This window comes from Lepidochelys kempii, chromosome 2, assembly GCF_965140265.1.
Source record: "Lepidochelys kempii isolate rLepKem1 chromosome 2, rLepKem1.hap2, whole genome shotgun sequence".
NCBI lineage: Eukaryota > Metazoa > Chordata > Testudines > Cheloniidae > Lepidochelys > Lepidochelys kempii.
The window spans coordinates 270,125,457-270,151,309 of NC_133257.1; the positions used below are offsets into that span (position 1 = coordinate 270,125,457).

The window sequence follows — 25,853 nt, forward strand, 5'->3', positions numbered from 1 at the left end:
CATTGCCCTGGAAAGGAAATTTCTGAGAGTGAGCCGGTATCATCTCAGTAACACTTGCACAGGTGCAACATATTTGGGCCTCAGCACCTGCTTCTGGATGTTGGGGTCAACTCATGAATATGCAATTTGTAATAAGACGTTAACATGAAATGTTGGGTTAGAAATTGAATAGTAAAACTGAACCAAAGGCCTTGAGTTTTCAACCTGGCCGAAGTAACCTCTCTCTGAACTTTCTCCTAGCCAGAAAACCGAGTCCTGTGCCTACAAAACCGTGCCTTGAGTCTGTCTGTTATTCGGTCTTTTGGAAAAGACAGAGCTGTGAAAGAAAGACGGATCTTCTAGTCTCCACAGGGGACAGGAGAGGAAGAAAGTCACTCACAGATTTACCTCTCCCTTTTCTCGCCTCAGATTATGAATTCTCAGTTTTACATTTCAAAAGAATTGTTCCTTTTAGCAAGAATGGGAAATAATTATAATTTGATGCAATTTATGTCCTGATAGGGGGCTAAGCTGCAGCCCAGGAAGCCATAAATTCCTGCTGCCCAATGGCTAAGACAACACTGGCAACAGCTCTTACTGAACACAAGCCAGAGCTTCCCTCTAAATAAAACCATACACCTTGCAGGCAGTGATGAGCTGCCAAAATCTTAACAACGGGTTCCCTCCTCACCCCACGAGGGGGTTGTTGCCCACCCCCGCCTCCCGGGACTCCTGCCCCGTCCAACCCCCCCACACGTTCCTTGACGCCCCGCCCCCCAGGACCCCTGCCCCATCCATCCCCCTCCCTCGTTCCCTGACTGCCCCTAGAACCGGGCAGGAGGGTCTTGTGGGCCACCGTAGTGGGTGCCCACCCCGCCCCTAAGAGCCAGAGGCACCTGCCGGGGGGTGAGGTGGGGAGTCCCGGCGGTGCTTACCTGGGGCAGCTCCCAGGAAGCATCCAGCAGGTCCCTCTGGCTCCTAGGGGTGGGGGAGCATAGCTGGGGGGGAGCAGGGGGAGCGGCCGCTCCCCCCACTGATCACATCAAAAGTGGTGCCTTAGGCACCGACTCCCTGGGTGCTCCAGGGCTGGAGCACCCACGGGGAGAATTTGGTGGGTGCAGAGCACCCACCAGGAGCTCCCCACCCCACGCCCGGCCCCAGCTCACCTCCGTTCCGCCTCCTCCCCCGAACCCACCGCCCCGCTCTGCTTCTTCGCACCCCAGCCCTGGCTTCCCGTGAATCAGCTCTTCGGCGGGAAGCTGGGGAGGGCTGAGAAGCAGGCGGTGGCTTCCCGCTCAGGCCGAGGGTGGCGGAGGTGAGCTGGGGCGGGGAGCGGTTCCCCTGCACCCCCCCCACCCCGGGTTACCTGCTGCAGTGTGGGTGGCCCTCCTTGCACCCCCCTGGCTTCCCACGCGAACGGCTGATTCCCGGGTAGCCTGGGGGAGGGGGGGCGGACAAGCAGAGCAGGGCGGCGTGTTCAGGGGCGGAGGCAGAGCGGAGGTGAGCTGGGGTTGGGGGGGGGGGCGGGGAGCTGCCGGTGGGTGCTCTGCACCCACCAAATTTTCCCTGTGGATGCTCCAGGGCTGGAGCACCCATGGAGTCGGCGCCTAAGGTGCCACTCTTGGCCGGTTAAATTTAGAAGCCCTGTTAGAACTGGTTCTCCCCCGCGGAACAACCGGTTCTAAAAGGGCTTCTAAATTTAACAACTGGTTCTAGTGAACCGGTGTGAACTGGCTCCAACTCACCACTGCTTGCAGGCCTTGCACCGTGGAATAGAGCAGGAACATCTGCCAATAGATATAGCATAAGGAAATCTCCCTCTCCGAGACCATTCCCAGAGGAGCGTTAAAGGGAACGGCTCCATTTCATGTCTCTTACCTACACTTACAGAACCGCAAGCCACCCACCAACTGTCTTCCTGTTACACGTTTACCCCAGAATCCATCACACCAGCCTCCTCTTGATATGTGCCCTACAGAGGGTTGTTTTAAAGTTTAATCTCAGCGAATGTATGAACTCAGGCCTTGTCCACATGGGGGTACGTTGGCACTGAGTTGACGCACACTAGTAGCTGCGCACTACGTAAGCCATACTCCTAGCATGCGCACGGGACAGCTGTGCCCTCTTTCCAAAATGCCGTACCCCACAATTGTAGCTGAGAGATTTCAAATGATGTAGGAAATTATTTGTCTAGTATTAGGAATTGTCACTGATTTATATTTAGCAGGATGGAAATATAATTGTCCTATTGTTCCTAGAACAAACCATAGCTTAATAGTATCAACTAATTGTACTTCTTAATACTCGTATATAAGCTAACATAGGACTGGAAGGGACCTCCCGGGTTGAGTCCAGTCCTCTGATACAGTAGGCAGCCTGTCATATTGTCCTGTTCATAAATTTACCAAGCTCCTTCTTAAAACTAGCTCATTACTCCTAATGGGAGGCTGTTCTACAACCTCACTCCTCTGGTGGTTAGCAACCTCCTTCTAATTTCCAGCATGAATATACTCATGGCCATTTGTTCTTGTACCAACATTGTCATTTAGTTTAAATAGTTCTGCTCCCTCCCTGGTGCTTACCCTGCTGATGTATTTCTAGAGAGCAATCCTAACCCCACTCAGCCTTCATTACCCGAGGCGAAACAAGCAAAGTGCTTTTAGTCTTCTCTAGTAAGATAGGCCCTCCTTTCCTGTGATGATCCTAGCAGCCCTTCTCTGCACCTGTCCCAGTTTGAATTCATATTTCTTAAGCATGGGTGTCCAGACTTGCACACAGGATTCCAGCTGAGGTCTCACCTGTGCCTTGTACAATGGCATTAATACTTCTCTTTCTCTACAGGAAATACCTTGCCTGATACATCCTAGGATCACATTTGCCTCTTTCACGGCCACATCACATTGGTGACTCCTGGTCATCCTGGGATTTACGAATACAGACGGGACTTTACCTTCATCATTTCCAGCTGATGGGCCCCCAGCTTATAGCAGAAATTCTTTTTAGTAACCCCTAAATGCACAGCCTTGCACTTTGTACTATTGAATTTCATCCCATTTCTATTACTGCAGTCCTCCAGGTTATCTGATTTTTCCTGTATGATATTTTTATCTTCCTCTGTAGCAATGAGGCATTCCAAATTGTATCATCCACACATTTCATTAGCAAACTCCTTCTTTTTGGGCCAGGGTCATTAATGAGAGTTCTAAATAAACATTTTCCCAGTATTCAGAGTAACAGCCGTGTTAGTCTGTATTCGCAAAAAGAAAAGGAGTACTTGTGGCACCTTAGAGACTAACCAATTTATTTGAGCATGAGCTTTCGTGAGCTACAGCTCACTTCATCGGATGCATACCGTGGAAACTGCAGCAGACTTTATATACACACAGAGAATATGAAACAATACCTCCTCCCACCCCACTGTCCTGCTGGTAATAGCTTATTCCCAGTACTGATCCTTGAGGAACTCTGCTAGTAACCTGCCTCCAGCCCAACAGTTCCCCTTTCAGCACAACCTGCTGTTGTCTCCACTTTAGCCAGATGATATTTTTCCCCTCAACAAACCCATAGGCAAGCTCTGGGCTCTGAAGGGAGGCCAGAAGTTCCATGGGGAGAGAACTATAATGATTTCCTATGTAATTAACCACTTGGACCAAATTCCTGAGTTCTGTAATGCCAGGCTCTAGTACTGGTGGAATCCTTTCGAGGCAAAAAGAAGTCTAACTTAACTTCCATGGGAATATTGCCAAATATTCTGTTCCAAATAACTGAAAGACAAACTGTGAATAAGGCCAAGGAACCAGAAAACTTACTGCTGTAAGTATCTTAGAAATCTAAAATCCTTTCCATGCTAGCAAACAAGAACAGGTTCTTAGAACTGCGAGATATCGGTTTTGCAGTAGCACCTAAAATGCTGTTAGAATCCTAGAATATCCGGGTTGGAAGGGCCCTCAGGAGGTCATCTAGTCCAACCCCCTGCTCAAAGCAGGACCAACGCCCAACTAAATCATCCCAGGCAGGGCTTTGTCAAGCCTGACCTTACAAACCTCTAAGGAAGGAGATTCCACCCCCTCCCTAGGGAACCCATTCCAGTGCGTCACTTCTGTAACTAGCACTGTATTTCTGCACCAATACTGTTGTATGCTTATGCTTTAAGGCTGATTTAACCATTCCTCAAGCCTACTAGTTAAAGTTAGTTGTTATCCAAATGCTTATAATTTCACCTTTTTATGTGCTATCTGCTTTAAACTGCGCCTTGTGTTATTTTACCTGCAGGGGACAGAAGGGTGTTAGAGCATTACTAGACTTCTGCCTTTCATTCTGCCTTTCAAATGAACTCAGGTTTAAACTGCATTAAAGGCCTACTTTCTGTACCTCCATTTCCCTCACACCTTCTTTGCCACTGCTCTTGCCTGTGTGTGTGTGTGTGTGAGTGAACGAGTGACAGGTAATCTCCATTTCACCTTCCTGTTCACAACCTGCTGCTCATGCTGTGAGTGACGAGAGAGACAAGAATAACCTCTCATAATTTTCACATCACTTCAACATTAGATTACCTGTGTATGTGTTCCAGTCTTGAAACGCCTCTTTCTAGATTTATCCTGATTACCCCTGTTCCACACTAGCAGAACTAACTCCAAAGAGACAGAGTGAAATTTTACCAATCAAATGCTGTTTGCCTTCTATTTCAAGAGGAACCTCAGGCTCTGACTGAAATTTATTTGTCTAACCCAAGCTCTGAGAGCGAGTTGCATCTCTAATGTGTATTAAACATTAGCATTGAGTTTATGGTGGTCACAATTTGAAAATGTGTTATCTTGAGTCTCGCAATCAGTTTTGAAAGCATTCCAAATGAGTTACCACTTGGCCTTAAAGCTTGGTTGGTTTAATGGAGCCAAGATTGGTTTGCCTTCCTGTTTTATGGACTTCCTCTGCTCAGTTTAAAGATTTTAGTATAACTCAACTATATATATAACTGTATTCGCAAAATGAAAAGGAGGACTTGTGGCACCTTAGAGACTAACCAATTTATTTGAGCATAAACTTTCGTGAGCTACAGCTCACTTCATCGGATGCATTTCTGTGTTGTTCTGTCAGTGTAGTCCCCATTTCCCTATTGTTTGTCCGTATAATCTCTGTCTGGTTTTGGGATTGTTCCTGTCTGCTGTATAATTAATTTTGCTGGGTGTAAACTAATTAAGGTGGTGGGATCTAATTGGTTACATAATCATGTTACAATATGTTAGGATTGGTTAGTTACATTTCAGTAAAATGATTGGTTAAGGTATAGCTAAGCGGAACTCAAGTTTTACTGTATAGTCTGCAGTCAGTCAGGAAGTGAGGGGGCGGAAATGGGAACAGGGAATGGGGGTGGGGAAATTGGAATCATGTTTGGCTAAAGCGGGAAATGGGAACAGGGACACAGGTAAGGCTCTGTGTTGCCAGAGCTGGGAAGGGGGACACTGAGGAAGGAAACTGGAATCATGCTTGCTGGAAGTTCACCCTAATAAACATCGAATTGTTTGCACCTTTGGACTTCGGGGATTGCTGCTCTCTGTTCATACGAGAAGGACCAGGGAAGTGAGTGGGTGAAGGAATAAGCCTCCTAACGGGCGCCCCCAATTGGGGTGCCCCAGAAAAATGGGTGTCCCTACCTGCTCTGCCCTACCCCCTCCATCACCGCCCATTGCTGCAGCCAGGGAGCAGGGTCAGGATGGGGGGAATCGCAAGCCCCTGCACCCTGACCGAGGTCCCTGTTGGGAGTGCCGGGCAGGCGGAGCGGGGTAAGCTCCCACGCCCTCACCCAGCTCCCTAACAGAAGCAGCGGGCAGGCAGAATGGGACAAGCCCCCATGCCCTGACCCCATTCCCTGGCTGGAGGGCCAGGCAGGCGGACAGAGCTGGGAAAGCCCCCGACCATGCTGTGCAGCTGGAGCGCCAGGTGGGCAGGCAGAGTGGGGCAAGCTGGGGCCGGAGCAGAGCTGGGGCTGGGGCTGGATGCTAAGCGGGTGGGCTGTGGCCCACCCGTGGCTACGTTCCTGCTTTGTGTGTTTTGGGGTGCTGGGTATAGGGGGTGTGGTGGGGGGGGCTGGTAGTGGGGGAGGTCGATGTGTGTCAGGTCACTGGGCGGGGGGCTCTGTGTGGGGCGCTGTGCAGTTGTGGTAGTGGGGCTCTGCAGGGGAGCTGGGCAGTGGGGGAGCTGTGGGGGAGCTGTGGGGGGCACTGGGCACAGGGGTCTGTGGGTGGAAGGTGCTGGGCAGGGGGTGGTGTGCAGGGTGCTGGGCAGTTGTGGTGGGGAATCTGTGAGGGATCTCTGTGATGGGTTCCCCGGGGTGCAATCTGGAACTGGGGTGTCGCTACGTCCTCTGTCCCACCAGTCTGGGCTCCCTCGCGCTGTGTGATGCTGTGACAAGCTACAACCCTCTGGCAGGTCCTGCACTTATAGGACATTCACAGGCAGGGACACACCCCACTGAGTTACATGAATGCTTTGGCCAGCCACTCATGAACCAACAATAGAGAGACTCCAGCCAATTCCCCCCAGGTCCCCAGCCTTGCATCCCAGAGCTGTACCATCTTGCCCTGGGCAGAAGCCTGAGCAGTGTAAGTTTATTACCCAATCTGCCACTCTGAGCAGATTTCCCAAGCACTCAACCAAAACACACTGGTTTAGGTAAAGTATAAACCAGATTTATTACCTACAGAAAGATTGTAAGTGATTATAAGTAATAAGCATCCAGATCATTGGTTACCTAAGCCCTGGTCTACACTAGGAATTTAGGTCGAATTTAGCAGCATTAAATTGATGTAAACCCGCACCCGTCCACATGATGAAGCCCTTTTTTTTGACATAAAGGGCTCTTAAAATCTATTTCCTTCAATCAGGGTTAGGGTTAGGGATTTCCTTCAAATTTGCAATCTGAGTTCTATAAACAAGACAGGATTTGAATCGAGCAGTTTCTCACCTTGATAAATGGAACAAACAGGTTACAGATCTTCAGTACACAGGTTGGAATCCTCCTTTCTAGCCTGGGATCCCCGTCCAAAGCCTTTATCCACCAGACGTCCTTCCAGGTGTTGAGCTGTGGGGGAGTGAGGCTAAGTCACAATGTCACTTCTCCTCTTTTATAGCTTCTTCCAGCTTGCTGGATATGTCTATGCTGGTGACGTGGCTCAAGCAGTCGCCATTGGCTACATGCTCCCTCTGAGAAGTCTTCACTGTACACCAATTCTGTGCCAGTCCTTGTGGGTGTGGATTCCCTTTAATGAGCCATGAGCGTGTCTGACTTCCTTCTTGTTGCACCTGAAAGGCTGGTTGTAGGTGTGTCTAACTGCACAACACATTTCAGTAACATACACACACAGCGAAACTTCATAACTTCCCGTACAATGATAGCACATACCGTCCAACGGGATACTAATGTTCAACATATCAAGACGTTTAGCATGATACCTCACAAGGCATGCTTTGCACAAAACAGATCCTAATTAGATGACAGTGGGGAATATGCGGGTTCCACGGTGCTGCTTTCAGGCAGAGACTGCCACAGTCTCTGGGTGGAGGGGTGCTGGGCATAGCAGGGCTGGGGGGCACTGGGCAGGGTTCTCAGTGGGGGTGGTGCCGTGCCCTGGGCCTGTGGGCGGGGGGTGCTGGGCAGGGGTGGTGCTGTGCGGAGCCCTGTGCAGTTGTGGTGGGGGGATCTGTGGGGGTCTCTGGGTGGAGGGCTGCTGGGCATGGGAGCAGGGGTGCTGGATGGGGGTGTGGGGAAGGTGGCACAGGCCCACCCCCGGGGGGAAAGAGTGCGCTGTCAGTGCAGGGCCGGACGTGCCAGTATGCACCTGGCGGCTGCCAGTCTGTAAACGCTGCCCTTGCACTGGGCTGGGCATCGTGTGCCGGCGATGCCCTTCCGCCGTGTACAGTGGTTACACCGGACAGTCTCTACGCAAAAGACTAAATGGACACAAATCTGACATCAGGAATCATAACATTCAAAAACCAGTGGGAGAACACTTCCATCTCTTTGGTCACTCGATTACAGACCTAAAAGTGACAATTCTTCAATAAAAAAACTTCAAAAACGGACTCCAGCGAGAGACTGCTGAATTGGAATTAATTTGCAAACTGGATACAATTAACTTAGGCTTGAATAAAGACTGGGAGTGGATGGGTCATTACACAAAGTAAAACTATTCCCCCCTCCCCCCACACTGTTCCTCACACATTCTTGTCAACTGTTGGAAATGGCCCACCTTGATTATCACTACAAAAGGTTTCCTTCCCCCCCACTCTCCTGCTGGTAATAGCTCATCTTAAGTGATCACTCTTGTTACAGTGTGTATGCAAAAAGAAAAGGAGGACTTGTGGCACCTTAGAGACTAACCAATTTATTTGAGCATGAGCTTTTGTGAGCTACAGCTCACTTCATTGGATGCTGTATTTTCCACTGAATGCATCCAATGAAGTGAGCTGTAGCTCATGAAAGCTTATGCTCAAATAAATTGCTTAGTCTCTAAGGTGCCACAAGTCCTCCTTTTCTTTTTCCCAAATTATATGTGCTCCCAATCCCATTGCAGCTCAGGTGGTAACCAATCAACACAAAGCACCACTCAATTCCAGATAATCCCTCAAGATGCAGTAACACAATACAAAGAACCGAATAATTATGTGGCCTGCAGTTACAACAAAGTTGTATCAGGTACTAGAATACTCCCACGCAACTATTTGTCCCAGACAGTCAATCACTGATCTGAGTTTATGTGATGGGGTCTTTATCCTATCAAGGTGGTGGTGGGAGGGGGAGGGGGACTTGTAGCCTATAGGTGTAGGTATTTGCTAGGTAAGGTCTAGGGATAAGTTAAGGCACTAATGCAATGAGCCTACCAGCCTCAAGGGCTGGAAGACAATAGTTTAGCTAAGCTAATCAAGGCATAGGGCCCCAAAAGCCTTAGCATAAGCAACTAACCAGTAAGTGACCCTATATCATAAGTTATCATAAGGTAGCAATGGCCCAAGATAGCCCAAGACAGAATGCTGTAATCGCCAAGTCTGACTAAACTGCTGCCAGGTTACCACAAGATGCCAGCTGAAATCAGCGTTATATATTTTAGGTTAGGAACACCAGCAGATGTCCAACCACAAGAATGTCACAGTAACTAATTGACATAAATAAGCTTGAGGTAAAAGGCCTAATAAGCTATGGGAGAAGGGCATCCCGACATCAGTAGGGTGCGGAAATACAGCTAAGGAAAAGGGGCTGCAACCCCTACAGACTATGCACTAAGCATAGCGAGCATCAGCATAACCCTTTACAAAAGTTGTCTCCTGGCCTGCATGCCTTGGGAGGTGCCAACCACTGGTGGTGATGACGATGGTGAGGATACTGACTAACACTCTCTCTGCCTCCTTTGCTGGGCGGGAGGGTTTGAATTTTTATTGATTGTTCCAGTAAAACTATTGCAGAGTCCAAAGGTTTTTCTGAAGTGTGCACATCAGGGTTCCGAAATCAATAGTAATGCCAACAGCTCTGGACCTGGTTGTGGGACTAGACCCAGTCAAAGCACAGAGTGTTAAATGAGAATTCTTTAGTAATTAATATAATTAAAACACAATCAGTAGATCAGGCACCCAAACGGGGACCCCAAGGCATGCAAGGGGAGATCCCCTTCCTGTGGCCAAAAGCCCAGGATGGATTCAGCTCCCCTTAGAAAAATCGGAGATAAAAACAATTTGGACTTCTCAGTTGGAGACCAGATACAGTGATAACCCTGCAGCTTTTTGGAATATGAGAATTCCTCTTTTGCTTTGCTTTTGTTCCTCTTTTTTGTTTCTCGCCTGTTTACTATATTCCTTCTGATTTGATCTTGCTGGACCAACTCTGTGATTAATTCTTGTGGGGCAATAGTAATCTATTATTGACGGGTTGTTTTGCTATTTGTAATTCCACAAGAAGGAAATTAGCCTTGGTTAAGATATACACGCGTTAAAGGGAGATTTGTGATTTGAATTATGACTTATAGGTATTAATTGTAGTAACGGTACCCTCTTTAGGTCCAGTTTGGAGAGGGAAAGACTGCCGTTCCCCTCCTCTGCAGGGGGGACCAAAAGTCAATTCTTTTGGAGACTATAAGGAATTGTATGAAGCACATAAAACCAGGTAATAGGTAAGGGGTTACCAGCCCGGCAGGTAGTTTGACAGGATCTATTTCACAGGAACCCTGGTTGATTTGCATGAATTACATCACCCTTCTCTAATCCATCACATAGTGTGCCAAAGTCTAAAAGGCAATGAGTTGCTAGCTGTCAAGACAAGGAACAGACGTCTTTCCTAGGAAAGATCATAAAGATTCACTAAATAAAGAACTAGAGACGGGTGATGTAATTCATGCAAATCAACCTGGGTTCATGGGAAACAGATCCTGTCAAACTAATTTGATATCTTTTTTTTTGAGATTACAAGTTTGGTTGATAAAGGTAATAGCACTGATGCAATATACTTAGACTTCTGTGAAGTGTTTTACTTGGTACCGTACACCAGCTTGATTAAAAAACTAGACTGATATAAAATGAACATGACACACTAAATAGATTAAAAAATGGCTAATTGATAAATTTCACAATGAAAGTGTAAGTGGGGAATTGTCATCAAGCAGGCCTCTTACAGTGGGATCCCGCACAGGTCGTTCTTGGCCCTACATTATTTAACTTCTTTATTAATGCCCCAGAAGAAAACCTGGAAGAGAAATGGATCTGGCCAAGTTCCCAGCAGACCATGCCAGGGTGAGTTTGAATATGGCTCTAGCGTTTTTTGTGTTCAAGTATATTAAGGGGCATGAAGCAGGTTTCATACAAATAGAACAAAGCTGAGCTATTTTTGATCATCCTAACCCATGGGCCTTGATGTTAAATGTAGAAGTGGTAAAGAAAAAGGCCACCCAGGAACGGAGAGACCAGATGCATTCCTTAACTGAGACACATCTGGCCCTCACCCATGAAAGATGGGACTTAGAGAGAAAATTGGAAAAAAGTAAGCTGGAGATGAGGCTTCTGGTGTGGAGCAGCCAAAGCTACACCCCAACTCACCTAGCTCTAAGGACAAGTCCAAGTTCAGCTGAAGCAGTGTGTTGTGCGTCCTGGGGCTCAAGTCCATGGTAACACAAAGTAATGGTCAAATGAATAATTATCAAAGGTCCAAAAGAAGGAACCTCAGTTTATCAGAAGATAATGGGAGTTTAGTTACCCATTGGTCCTAGAGGCCTTGTAACTATGTAGTTTATAACCCATAATAGGAGATATCCTGGAACCTACTAGGCCAGTGATCACTCCTGGGTCATCTTTGGTGAGGTCTCATCTGAAGTACTGTGTCCAGTTTTGGACCCCCACACTACAAGAAGGATGTGGAAAAATTGGAAAACGTCCAGCGGAGGACAACAAAAATTATTAGGGGACTGGAACACATGAGTTATGAGGAGAGGCTGAGGGAACTGGGATTGTTTAGTTTGCGGAAGAGAAGAATGAGGGGGGATTTGATAGCTGCTTTCAACTACCTGAAAGGAGGTTCCAAAGAGGATGGATCTAGACTCTTCTCAGTGGTAGCAGATGACAGATGTGGGGACCTGCATGAAAGACCCCCTAAGCTTATTCTTACCAGCTTAGGTTAAAAACTTCCCCAAGGTACAAACTTTGCTTTGTCCTTGAACCGTATGCTGCCACCACCAAGCATCTTAAACAAAGACCAGGGAAAGAGCCCACTTGGAGACGCCTTCCCCCAAAATATCCCCCCAAGCCTTACACCCCCTTTCCTGGGGAAGGCTTGATAAGAATCCTCACCAATTTGTACAGGTGAACACAGACCCAAACCCTTGGATCTTAAGAACAATGAAAAAGCAATCAGGTTCTTAAAAGAAGAATGTTAATTAAAGAAAAGGTAAAAGAATCACCTCTGTAAAATCAGGATGGTAAATACCTTACAGGGTAATCTGATTCCAAACATAGAGAATCCCTCTTGGCAACACCTTAAGTTACCAAAAGACACACGGACAGGAATATCCATTCCTGGTCTGTGTTCACCTGTACCAATTGGTGAGGATTCTTATCAAGCCTTCCCCAGGAAAGGGGGTGTAGGGTTTGGGGGGATATTTTGGGGCAAAGACATCTCCAAGTGGGCTATTTCCCTGGTCTTTGTTTAAGATGCTTGGTGGTGGCAACATACGGTTCAAGGACAAAGCAAAGTTTGTACCTTGGGGAAGTTTTTAACCTAAGCTGGTAAGAATAAGCTTAGGGGGTCTTTCATGCAGGTCCCCACATCTGTACCCTAGAGTTCAGAGTGGGGAAGGAACCTTGACAGAAGTCTTGGTTGAGGGTCTAGATGATCTCTCATCCATTCCAGTGCATATGCTAATCATCCAGCTCTGTGGAGACCATTTGCTCCCTTTCTACATCAACCGGGCAGCTATTACCACAGATAAATGGGCCCTAGAAGTAATTCAATTGAGCTACACCTTCGCTTTCCTGTCTATACCCTCTATCCACTCCACGTCCCCATCCCTCTTCAGGGACCCCCTCACAAACACTTGTTATGCCAAGAGGTAGTTCATCTCCTCCAATTGGGGGCAGTGGAATCTGTCTCTGTACAACATGGGGGAAGGGTTTTTACTCCCACTATTTTTTAACACAAAAGAAAAGCAGGGGGTGTCAACCAACAACTAAACAAGTTTGCGAGGAAGCAAAGATTCAGGATGGTCACTTTAACAATAATAGCGGTGCTGGAGGAGGAAGACTGGTTTCAGCCCTCGACCCGCAAGATGTTTATTTTCACTTTATGATACATCCTGCCCACAGGTGGTTTCTGAAATTTACTTTGGTCACAGATCACTATCAGTACAAGGTACCACCTTTTGGCCTGTCAGCAGCACCCCATGTTCTCTCCAGGATCCTCACCGGTCAATGGCACACCTGAGAAAGCAAGGCATCATAATTTTTCCTTACCTGGACACCTGTCTCCTGAAGGCGCACACCCAGTCTGAAGCTGTGCGCTCCGTGCAAATGGCGAAACACAGTTTCCAAAACCTCGGCCTACAAATAAACACAAAGAAATCAACAATAGAACTGACTCAACAATTGGGAATCATCGGCGCATACCACAGCTCCAACTCACCCAGTCCTTAAACCAAACTATTCTCTTATCAGAGTTTTTCGTTTCCCTTCAGTCGCTTATACGGATAGCAGGTATGTAACTGCTGACACCTTCTGCTGTGTGGTGTCAGCAGCAACAAGGCCAAGCACAATATTTAGGAGTCACTCTTAACATTGCAGAACAGAACCTGCTCGACCCCCTAACCCACTAATTTGGGAAAACTCTGGATGCCTTTAGGAGAGAATACTTCCCCACTCGCAGCCGCTGCACCTGTGTATAACAAAAGAAAAATTTTATTACAAGGGAGGGGGAACCAGCATTAATATGAATTCAAGAGCATGAAAACATAATTAAAGACCGCCTGAGAGTGCGTCAGGCAGTATCCGTTGACTCAGATTCCCACCTTGCAGTGTGACAGTCTAACAGATAAATGTCCCGATAGTCATTACGGTAGAACAAAGGAACACTCAATGTAATACAAAGCTACAGATTAAAATGATAAAAAATACTTTCTGCATACTACTCATAATTAATCTGTGGATCTCACTGTCCCAAGTTCAGGCACGCTGACGGGGGGCGGAGGGTCAAAGGGGCCAATTGCCCAGGGGCCCACGTGATTTAAAAGGGCCCGGGGTCCCCCAGCCACCGCCGCTGGCAGCACAGCAGGCTTAGGCAGGCTTCCTGCCCTCCCTCGCTCTGCACTGCTCCCAGAAGCGGCAGACCCTGTCCCTGCGGCCCCGGGGGAGGGGGGAAGAGGTCTCCACATGCTTCCCCCACCCCCAGCACTGACTCCACAGCTCCCATTGGCCAGGAACTGCAGCCAATGCGAACTGCGGGGGTGGTGCCTGTGGGCAGTGGCGTGCAGAGACCCTCTGGCTCCCCCGCCTAGGAGGCGCTGCCTGTGGGGTGTGCCAGTCACTTTCAGGAGCCGCCCGAGGTAAGTGCCACCCACCTCATCCCCTCCTTCAACCCAACCCCCTGCCCCAGCCAGGAACCAGCACCTTGCACCCAAACTCCCACCCAGATCCTGCACCCGCACCCACTTCCTGCACCCCAACCCCCTGCCCCAGCCTAGTGAAAGTGAGTGAGGGTGGGGGAGAGTGAGTGATAGAGAGGGGATAGAGTGAGCAGGGGGTGGGGCCTCGGAGAAGAGGAGGGACAGGGGCATGGCCTCAGGGAAGGGGCAGGGCAAGGTCTTTGGGTTTGCATGATTAGAAAGTTGGCAACCCTACCGGGCGGGAATGTCAAAGTCATGTCTGTGCCAGAAGAGCACACCCAGCAGTGCAGCCGGCAGCTCGCTGGGCACCAACCAGCGCAGGTGCAGCGCTGCTCATATGTCGGCCGGACCGCGTCTTCCTGATCCCAAAGGACCTGCCACACAACACAGCTCAATATACAAATTAGATCTTACCAAAAATCACGCTGTTGCCAATATCCTTTAGTATCTAAAATCTAAAGGTTTATTCATAAAAAGAAAGAAACATAGATGAAAGTTAAAATTGGTTAGAGAAATCAAACATATACAACAATTGCAAAGTTCTTGGTTCAGGCTTGTAGCAGTGGTGGAATAAACTGCTCGCTCAAATCCGTACTCTGGATTACATGCCAGCTTGGTTGGGTCATTCAGTCCTTTGTTCAGAGCTTCAGTTTATAGCAAAGTTCCTCCAGAGGTCAGAAGCAGGATTGAAGACATAACGGAGGGATTTCCAGGGCCTTTTATATCCTCTGCCCTGTGGAAGGACACCCCTTTGTTCTGTGGAAAACTACAGCAGCAAGATGGAGCCTGGAGTCACATGGGCAAGACACATGTCCTTGCCTGACTCAGTTCTTTACAGGCAGACACCATTATTCACTTGCTACTTTGAACGTTCCCAGGAAGGCTCATCGGATGTGGTTTAGCATGTCCCAAGGTTCACTGTCAGTTAAATATTTCTTGATGAGCCACTTAATTTGAATAGCCCCTTCTCAATAAGCTGGCCAAATGCTTCACTGGTACTACTCAGAATCAAACGCATTGAAATACAAGTACATAGCCAATACTCACAACTTCAAATACAAAAATGAAACATGCATAAAAATAGCACAATCATAACGAGCAAATTACAACCTTTTTATAGACACCTTACTTGACAATCTTGCAACTGTACAATAGTGGTGGCTGCAATGATCTATATGGTGATATTTTAATCAGATAACGTCACACAGCATCACTGGTTTTCTGTTAAATTTGATCTTTCGACAAAGATTTTATGTACAGCTGCGAACGGAAAATATCTTCTGTCAGCAAGTGCAGCTCTGTGATACAGCTCCAACCCAAACCACCCAGATTAACCACTGACTAAAACCTAGCAAATTAATACACAAACAACATTCTCAGGAAACAATTAAGGTGGCCACTGCTTAACATACCTGACTCAAATATGTAAAAGCAAAGAAATGAAAAGTTAAGCCATTTTCCTTGATAACCGCTGCTCCCACACCCACAGAGAAACACAGGCCTGCTGATGGGGCAGGCAACAGGGGCAATTGCCCAGGGGCCTGGGTGGTATAAAAGGCCTGCGGACTCCTGGCCACCACTGTTGCCGCCGGCAGTGCAGCCAGGCTAAAGCAGGCTTCCTGCCTGCCCTTGCTGTACTCCACTCCCGGAAGCAGCCGGTGGCAGGACATGTCCCTGCAGCCCCGGGGTGGGGGGGGCCTCTGTGCACTGCCCCCACCCTGAGTACTGACTCTGCAGCTCCCATTGGCTGGTGCCTATAGGCAGTGTGCGTGGAGACCCCCTGTCCCCGCTGCCTAGGAACTGCTGTGAGAGGGGTGTGCCAGTCACTTTCAGGAGCCACCTGAGTTAAGCACTGAGCCCCTGACCCCCTCCGGCACACCTACCCCCTGCCACAGCCCAGAGCCAGCACCAAACCTGCCTCCCAGAGCCTGCCCCCTGCCCCCTCTCCTGCACCCAAAGCCCCTGCCCCAGCCTCATGAAAGTGAGTGTGGGGGGGTGAGCAATGGAGGGAGGGAGAATTGAGTGAGTGTGTGGGGGGGGGCTTGGAAAAGGGGCAAGAAAGGGGCCTAGCCTCAGGGAAGGGGCGGGGAAAGGGTCTTTGAGTTTGTGCGATTAGACAGTTGGCAACACTACCAGGTGGGCATGTGGAAGCCCCGGCCGTATCAGAAGAGAGCAGAACGGCAGCCAGCAGCTCGCTGGGCACTGGCTAGCACAGGTGCGGCACTGCCCAAATGTCAGGAGGACTGCATCCATGCGGGCGCCTCTTGTGAGTATATGGCAGCCCATAGACTGTTCTGCTGCAGGGCCCGGAGTTGCTGTTGGCAGGTCCTGGAGAAACATCTCCCTCCACTTTACCATATGTCACAGATTACAAACCATAACCTTAGTTCTGACTCACTAGAAATCCCAGCCTTCCATCTCCTTTAAAAAACTACCCACTGCAGACAACTACAGCAAACATCCCTGACTCAGAGTGTTGGCCGGGCGCAGTTTGGCAAAGGTTTGTGCAGATGAAAGGGGCGAGGAGAACAGAGTTACGGCTGTGGTGTGTGCTCAGGGATCCACAGTGGTTGGTGGAGCAGTAAAGTCTGCGCCTTTGGTGGAAGAGTCGAGGGTATGTCCATTTCGGTGTCGTGAATTTTAATTTCCTTGATTTTTGTGTTTTCTGTCAGGTGAGTTCTGTGTGTGGAGAACATGACTCTGTGTCCACATCCCCTCACAAGCCAAGGACTGTCTGAATCCCGCCCATGTCCACCTCCATGCCTGGGTGATCTATATCCCTCCCAATATCCTACGCGCTTACCAGGGTCTCTCTGTCTCCCCCACACCACACGTCATCCCACCTATAGCAGGACCCTTCTGTATCCTCCAGCCATGTCTCTCTCCACCAAAGCCAGAGATATAGGGCAGCTGAGGAGTTGTTAGGGAACAGGTAACCTTTGGTCTCATACTGAGCTGGAGCACTGGCCCAAGGACAGGACCCATTCCACAGCAGATTTCTTACCTTTGGACTAGATGAATAGTAAATAATTTCATGAGCGTATCTAAATAATTGTATCTCAATAAATCAGGAGTTTGAACTCCAAATCACAGAGTTCCTGGAAGGGAGTGGAGAGACATTGCCCTGCTGGCAGCTGCAAACAGCAGGCAATGTACAGAATTACTGGCTTTGAAAGACATTATTGTGTCTTTTATCTTTAGTTTTATTTTCAGGTTTACCTCTGTACACTTCCTCACTAGGAGTCTCACAGGTGTTGCTCACATCCTTCTCTTTTAGATAAGCTGCAGAAAAGGTGCTTAATGATTGACTTGATTTCTATTTCACAGCCATATTCCCAGAAGAGTTTATTGATTTATCCGCAGTTCTGCAGAAAAGGACCTAGGGGTGACAGTGGACGAGAAGCTGGATATGAGTCAACAGTGTGCCCTTGTTGCCAAAAAGGCCAATGGCCTTTTTGGGATGTATAAGTAGGGGCATAGCCAGCAGATTGAGGGACGTGATCGTTCCCCTCTATTCAACATTGGTGAGGCCTCATCTGGAGTACTATGTCCAGATTTGGGCCCCACACTACAAGAAGGATGTGGAAAAATTGGAAAGAGTCCAGCGGAGGGCAACAAAAATGATTAGGGGACTGGAACACATGAGTTATGAGGAGAGGCTGAGGGAACTGGGATTGTTTAGTCTGCGGAAGAGAAGAATGAGGGGGGATTTGATAGCTGCTTTCAACTACCTGAAAGGGGGTTCCAAAGAGGATGGATCTAGACTCTTCTCAGTGGTAGCTGATGACAGAACAAGGAGTAATGGTCTCAAGTTGCAGTGTGTGAGGTTTAGATTGGATATTAGGAAAAACTTTTTCACTAGGAGGGTGGTGAAACACTGGAATGCGTTACCTAGGGAGGTGGTGGAATCTCCTTCCTTAGATATTTTTAAGGTCAGGCTTGACAAAGCCCTGGCTGGGATGATTTAGTTGGCGATTGGTCCTACTTTCGGCAGGGGGTTAGACTAGATGACCTCCTGAGGTCCCTTTGAACTCTGATATTCTATGATTCTATGATTTACCAGTAACATTGTCGGTGAGATTGTGAGTGTTGGTGATGGAACTGACACTGTGTCTAGTGAACCCCCCCTTGTAGGTGGTTGTCTGGCCCTGTCCACCCTCTTGTGTCTGTGGTGATCTGCCCTGGTCTGCCCTTTCTTGTTTCTCTTCCAGGCCCTGTTGCAGAGACTCTGTACACTTGTTTATCCAATCGTCCTCCTTATAGGGGCTGACTTTTTCAGACAATAACTCAGAAGTAAAACCTCAGAGTCCTGAAAATCTGTCCCAAGTCATGGCTCTTACTCCAGAGAGTGGTGAGCCAAAGGGTTCCTTTATCAAGTCCTTTTCTTTCTTTCTTTCGTTCTTTCTTTCTTTCTTTTTACAGGCTGTAGCCCATAGACCTAGCTTTCAGGTATTTTATGTAGCAGCAACACAAGTAACCTACAGACCTACATCATGTAAGATATTTAGCTTGAGCAGATATATAAGGCTTTGGGTAGCTGAAGTGAGCTACCCAACAGTGACCCTGAGTTACCGGGGAATTGGGAATATTATGTTTAGGGGAGTTTTGTATAAAATTGTAATAGGCAACTCCAGGAATATGTACTTATACCAGCTTTTGGATAGTTTAGGATAGGAACATCCAAAGATGCATAATCACAATCTTCCATTGGACACAAATTGACATAGATGATCATAAGTTGAGACCATTAATATACTGTCCTGTAGGATAAGGACATCCCAACATCATGAGTGTGAGGAAGTCAGTTATGCACAAAGGAGGCTGCACATGTATGTGAATACTCATGGCAGTCGCAAGGCTCTATAATAGGCCAAACCTCCATGGATGGAAGCTTTGAGAAGTTGACCACTGGACTCACTTGGCATGCCAGAAGCCGGGTAGGACTTTGGTTGCCAGGGGAAAGTCAAGTGCAATGTGGATGAGGCTGATGGGGAATTTAATCCCCTGTTTTCAGGCCCACCATCACACTTCCTTCCTCTCCAAAAAAGCATGTGTCCTCGCTTCCAGCGCTAGTTCATATGGAAGTTTTGGGGCCAGCAGGGAGCTCTGTATTTTCGCTGTGGCCTCAGGTATCCCCTTAGCTCTGGTCAGTTATGGGTTCATCTCCCCTCCTCAGGGTTGGTTGTGTGGTGTGGTGACCCCGCTTCATCATAAGACTTTATTCCCTTTGCTAAGGCCACATCTGTATTTTGAAATGCTGTTGGCAAGGGCTGGAACTGGTGTGACACTTAACGGGAGAAGCTCCTGCCCTCATGTGAATTTGGGCCCTCTGATTGGCTTCACCCTCCACTTGTCCACCTCCTGGTATACAGTAACCAATCAGAGCTGCAACAGGCAGAGCTCACTCCCATTTCCCTTCCCTTAGAAACCCAAAGCCGTTCTCACTGTAGGGGCTGGGGAATCAGAGACCCTAGCAGTTCAGGGAGGCTCCTGCTTTTCCCCTCTGGTGAGCATCAGCACAGGACGTTGCATCTGCTTCTTCTTCCTCCACCCCAGAGCAGCACCCAGCCGGGGAAACATCCATATTCCCTGCTGCAGAAGTGGACAGGGGCACCATTTCAGATTTTGGTGGGGAGGGGCAACTTTAAGCATAATTCCAGGGGCTATTTAGGCACCTGAAAACTAGATTTTTGGCAGATAGTGTTGCAATTAGCTGAAAGGAGCACTATCTAATTCCTATATAGAATAAAGAACATTAAAAAAATATTAAACCCACTCAGCTCTACTACTAATATATTCTAACATGTTCTGACATCTTGTGGCCAGTCACTTAAGGGACACTGGTTAGGTTTAAAATTGTAATGCATATTCTTACTTTGTTACTAACTCTGTGGAGGTGAGGCCTCATCTGGAGTACTGTGTCCAGTTTTGGGCCCCACACTACAAGAAGGATGTGGAAAAATTGGAGAGAGTCCCGTGAAGGGCAACAAAAATGATTAGGGGGCTGGGGCACATGGCTTATGAGGAGAGGCTGAGGGAACTGGGATTGTTTAGTCTGCAGAAGAGAAGAGTGAGGGGGATTTGATAGCTGCTTTCAACTACCTGAAAGGGGGTTCCAAAGAGGATGGATCTAGACTCTTCTCAGTGGTAGCAGATGAGAGGACATGGAGTAATGGTCTCAAGTTGCAGTGGGGGAGGGTTAGGTTGGATATTAGGAAAAACTTTTTCACTAGAAGGGTGGTGAAACACTGGAATGCGTTACCTAGGGAAGTGGTGGAATCTCCTTCCTTAGAAGTTTTTAAGGTCAAGCTTGACAAAGCCCTGGCTGGGATGATTTAATTGGGGATCAGTCCTGCTTTGAGCAGGGGGTTGGACTAGATGACCTCCTGAGGTCCCTTCCAACCCTGATATTCTATGATTCTATGATCTATGAGAGACAGACCACGTGAGGACTCCTGGGTTCTATCTCAGCTCGTAGTGGGGAATGGGGTTGTGATAAATGAAGTGTGTGTGTGTGTGTGTGGGTAGCTACCTTTGATGGACACCCAGCCAGCTACAGGTAAAGCAACCAGAGAACAGCTACCAAGAGGGATTTTACAGCTAACTGGCTGTCTGTATGTCCATCAAAGGGAGCTCCCCCCCCCCTCCACACACACACACTTCATTTATCATGGGGGTCTAGTGGGTTACAGTGGGGGACAGACACAGCTGGGTTTTGTATAAGAACATCTGACTGGCCATATGGGGTCAGACCAATGGTCAATCTAGCCAAGTACCCTGTCTCCAACAGTAGCCAATATCAGGTACTTCAGAGGGAATGGACAAAATAGGCAATCTTCAAGTGATTCATCCCCTGGCACCCACTCCCAGCTTCTGACAAACAGAGATTAGGGATACCCAGAGCATGGGGTTGCATTCCTGCCCATCCTGGCTAATAGCCATTGATGGACCTACCCTCCATGAACTTATCTAGTTCTTCTTTTAACCCTGTTATAGTTTTGGCCTTCACAACATCCCCTGGCAAAGAGGACCACAGGCTGCATGTGAAGAAATACTTTCTTTAGTTTGTTTTAAATCAGCTGCCTATTAATTTCATTGGGTGACCCCTAGTTCTTGTGTTCTGTAAAGGAGTAAATAACACTTCCTTATTCAGTTTTTTCCACACCATCCATGATTGTATAGACCTCCATCATATCCTATTTAGTCATCTCGTTTTGAAGCGGAAAAGTCCTAGTTTTTTTAATCTCTCCTCAAATGGAAGTTGTTCCATAACCATAATAATTTCTGTTGCCCATCTCTTTTTGAAATCCAATATATATACATATATTTGATGGGGCGACCATGTCTGCATGCAGTATTCAGAATGTGGGTGTCCCAGGGTTTATATAGAGGCACTATGATATTTTCTGTCTTATTATCCTTCTTTTTCCTAATGATTCCCAAAACTCCGACAGTTTTTTTTTACTGCTACTGGTAATTGAGCAGATGTTTTCAGAGAACTACCCACAATGACTGCAAGGTCTCTTTCTTGACAGGTAACAGCTAATTTAGACCCCATTATTTTGTATGTAGAGTTGGGATTATATTTTGCTGTGTACATTACTTTGCATTTATCAATATTGAATTTCATCTTGTTGCCCATTTTGTTGCCCACTCACCCAATTTTGTGAGATCCCTTTGTAGCTCTTTGTAGTCAGATTTGGACTTAACTATCTTGAGTAATTCTGTATCATCTGCAAATTTTGCCACCTCACTATTTACTCCATTTTCCAGATCATTTATGAATATGTTGAATATGACTGGGCCCAGTACAGACCTCTGGGGGACACCACTACCTCTCTCCATTCTGAAAATTGACCATTTATTCCTCCCTTTGTTTCCTATCTTTTAACTGGAGGAATGCTTGGCAATACCTTCAGGATCATCTAATGATCCTTTATTAATTCAATGACAAACTTTTGTTATCGTAATCACCCTGCCACAGTTTATAAATAAACTCCCTGCCCCAGGAGCTGAAGCTGGGAGGAGCACAGAACTCATCACACATCACACTCAAGCTGTGTTGCAGTTAGGAGCTCCATCTGTGGCTAGGTCATGGGCTGTGAGCATACCTTCAGTAGGAAACTCAGGGTGGGAGAGCCCCCCAGTACCTTCCCAAATTGGCATCCCTGGAAGTAGGCTTCTCGGAGTAATCTCTGATGTGAATGTTCCACTGCTCAACACCCATCATCCCTCTCTGCCATGTACCTCAGCCCAAGCTGATGGTTGGAATGTGTGAGAAAGTGGGGTGGGTTAGGGTTCGTATGTGCAACATTGTGTTAAAATGAAGTAAATGTTTCCCAAGGAAATGTTTTTCTGTTAGCACGTGTAAAGATCCATGTATCAGAGGTGAGTGTGCCACAGAGAGGAGATTTGAGATAGAATCATAGAATCATAGAATATCAGGGCTGGAAGGGACCCCAGAAGGTCATCTAGTCCAACCCCCTGCTCGAAGCAGGACCAATTCCCAGTTAAATCATCCCAGCCAGGGCTTTGTCAAGCCTGACCTTAAAAACCTCTAAGGAAGGAGATTCTACCACCTCCCTAGGTAACTCATTCCAGTGTTTCACCACCCTCTTAGTGAAAAAGTTTTTCCTAATATCCAATCTAAACCTCCCCCACTGCAACTTGAGACCATTACTCCTCATTCTGTCATCTGCTACCATTGAGAACAGTCTAGAGCCATCCTCCTTGGAACCCCCTTTCAGGTAGTTGAAAGCAGCTATCAAATCCCCCCTCATTCTTCTCTTCTGCAGGCTAAACAATCCCAGTTCCCTCAGCCTCTCCTCATAAGTCATGTGTTCCAGTCCCCTAATCATTTTTGTTGCCCTTCGCTGGACTCTCTCCAATTTATCCACATCCTTCTTGTAGTGTGGGGCCCAAAACTGGACACAGTACTCCAGATGAGGCCTCACCAATGTCGAATAGAGGGGAACGATCACGTCCCTCGATCTGCTCGCTATGCCCCTACTTATACATCCCAAAATGCCATTGGCCTTCTTGGCAACAAGGGCACACTGCTGACTCATATCCAGCTTCTCGTCCACTGTCACCCCTAGGTCCTTTTCCGCAGAACTGCTGCCTAGCCATTCGGTCCCTAGTCTGTAGCTGTGCATTGGGTTCTTCCATCCTAAGTGCAGGACCCTGCACTTATCCTTATTGAACCTCATCAGATTCCTTTTGGCCCAATCTTCCAATTGGTCTAGGTCCTTCTGTATCCTATCCCTCCCCTCCAGCGTATCTACCACTCCTCCCAGTTTAGTAGATACTAGAAAAGTGTACATGTACTTCCCCACAGGTTCTTGTGTGGGAGTTTGTTTTGTTTTTAGAACTAAATATTTGACATTGGGTGCAGTCAAGTCCATTAGGTAAAGGAGAAAAAAAGATGGGTTTATTTTTATTAGTATTATTATGTATGACACAAGGATATGTCATTACAGGTAGAGAATTTTAGAAGTATCTAGAGAGGGAGAAACGTTACCAGAGGGCTTGTCTACACACTAACTTGCACTGAAATAACTAAATCTGTTTTCATGTACCCCTTTTGTTATTTCAGAGCAAGTCTATGTGGACACTTATTTCCATTTAGTTTGACAGTATTTAAATAGGCACTTTTATTCTGAAATAGCAGAGCCCACACAGCGTTGGATTGAAATAAGAAAAGATTTTAATTAAACCCAATTTAATTACTTCTGAGCAAGACAGTGTGTGTCAGGACAGCACTTAATTGCATATGATAAAAATAAATCTCTTCTTTCAGTGCAGCCTTAATAGAAGTTGTTTGATTTAATTACACATCAGGTTCAGGATCATCTCACAGTCAACCTGTTTTATCGAGGAAGTTTCTTGTAAATCAAGAAACCTCTCCTGGGAAGAGCACCTGTACAATATAAGACAAATGAATCATTTACCAAGTTTTCTCAAGAAGAAGGCAGTAGCTAAAGCAGATAAGATTCCTACATTAGAAAAAAGAGCAGGAGTACTTGTGGCACCTTAGAGACTAACCAATTTATTGGAGCATAAGCTTTCATGGGCTAAAACCCACTTCATCAGATGCATGCAGTGGAAAATATAGTAGGAAGATATAGATATACACAGAGAACATGAAACAATGGGTGTTACCATACAGACTGTAACGAAGGTGAGCTATTACCAGCAGGAGAGAAAAAAAAAAGTGATAATCAAGATGGGCCATTTCCCATGAAACCCATTGTTTCATGTTCTCTGTGTGTATATATATATATCTTCCTACTGTACTTTCCACTGCATGCATCCGATGAAGTGGGTTTTAGCTCACAAAAGCTCATGCTCACATAAATTTGTTAGTCTCTAAGGTGCCACAAGTACTCCTGTTCTTTTTGTGGATACAGACTAACACGGCTGCTACTCTGAAAAGTACATTAGAAAGGTTAACACGAAAGTAAAACTAAACATAACAAAATAAATGAGTCATCTCAAGATAACAAACTTTATAATCTGCTATGTGCCCTTAGCAGAGACAATCTCTCCAACACCCTCTAAAAACTCCCTCAGTTATCATTCAAACTTACTGCTAGTTTAGCTTCTTTAGATTTGATCAGTAACCTTGTGCTTATTGAATGTTTGCCTTTCTCCAAATATAAATGCTGGATAAGAGATTTCCCACCCTTAGGCACATGGTACATGCGCATAATTGAGGTTGCAATTATGGCCAGGAGAAAGGTTCAGGAAAAAAAATCTGTTTGAATTGACTTGATGAAATATATAGTACTTGAAAGAGAAGGAAAAACAGTCAAAGAATTTGACATGTAAAGTACTAAATAAGGCTGTCATCTTAACAAAATCCCTTCTTCTCTTTCCCTTTGCAGAGAGTTTTAGAATGAACACCGCCTCTGCTCCAATTTGGAAGTCTTTTAGATGGTATCAAAGATGGTAATTGTTCTTTGGGGGAACAGAGAAGAATTTGGAGATGTGCTGGAGCCGTTGTTATTGTTGCTGGCGTTAAGTCCAATGTGGTTTCATCCTGGGAGGGGTGGTGATGTCATCTGAGCCCCTACCTCTGGCCCAATCTGGTTAGGACATCTCTCAGGCTTAGGATAAAGAAGTTCCAGGGTTCCAAAGGACAATGGGCATGGCAGCCATGATGGCGAAGTTCACTCCAGTAGCCAATCTTTCTCCCCAAAGTTTCGTTAGTTAAGGATCCACAAAGGGAGCGGTGTGTGGACTAGCCCATCCCCTCATTACTAATTTTTTAACTAGTAGGCCTAGTTTCCAGCACTCCAGTTTTGGTTCATTGATTTCTGGCCCCTCACTCTTCTTGTTTACCTGGCATGATCTTAGCACAATCTTTTGTTTGGACTACTTCAGTTTGTCTCTCTTTCCTTCTTTTTCCCATCAACATTTGTGAATTTACACTCACTTCTTACAGTTGAACTCACAATAAGGGTAAATTTGTAGGCACAGTGATCACAAGAGACACCTATTGAGTCCCGTTAGTGTTGTTGTAGTAAAGGAAATTGTAGTAATACTGTTGTACAAATTAATGGTACACTCTACCATTGAAATCTAGATTGTTGTATGCAGTGTAGTTGTGGCCCAAGTCACTCCCAGGATATGAGAGATACCTTGTCTCTTGAAATTTGGAGTTAGTTATGGTGACTTTATCTCACAAAGGATATAGTAGAGATAGGAAAGGAGCCTAAAAAGGCAACAAAAAAGTTTAAGGTCACG

At 46.8% G+C, this 25,853-nt stretch overlaps 1 protein-coding gene across 6 annotated transcripts in view; it reads right to left on the bottom strand.

Annotated features, from left to right (window-relative positions):
• Window positions 1–25,853, bottom strand: part of LOC140905759 (stonustoxin subunit alpha-like) — a 49,001-nt gene that overhangs the window by 16,584 nt on the left and 6,564 nt on the right. For 2 of the 6 annotated variants that reach the window (XM_073329186.1, XM_073329182.1), the window contains exons 2-3: window positions 12,961–13,047; window positions 6,941–7,306 (exon numbers count right to left, since the gene is read on the bottom strand). The gene's annotated coding sequence lies outside the window, so the exon portion shown is untranslated. Of the gene's footprint in view, window positions 1–6,940; window positions 8,327–12,960; window positions 13,048–13,129; window positions 13,379–25,853 lie in introns of those variants that run through there. The other 4 variants (XM_073329187.1, XM_073329184.1, XM_073329183.1 and 1 more) reach the window with 4 other exon arrangements.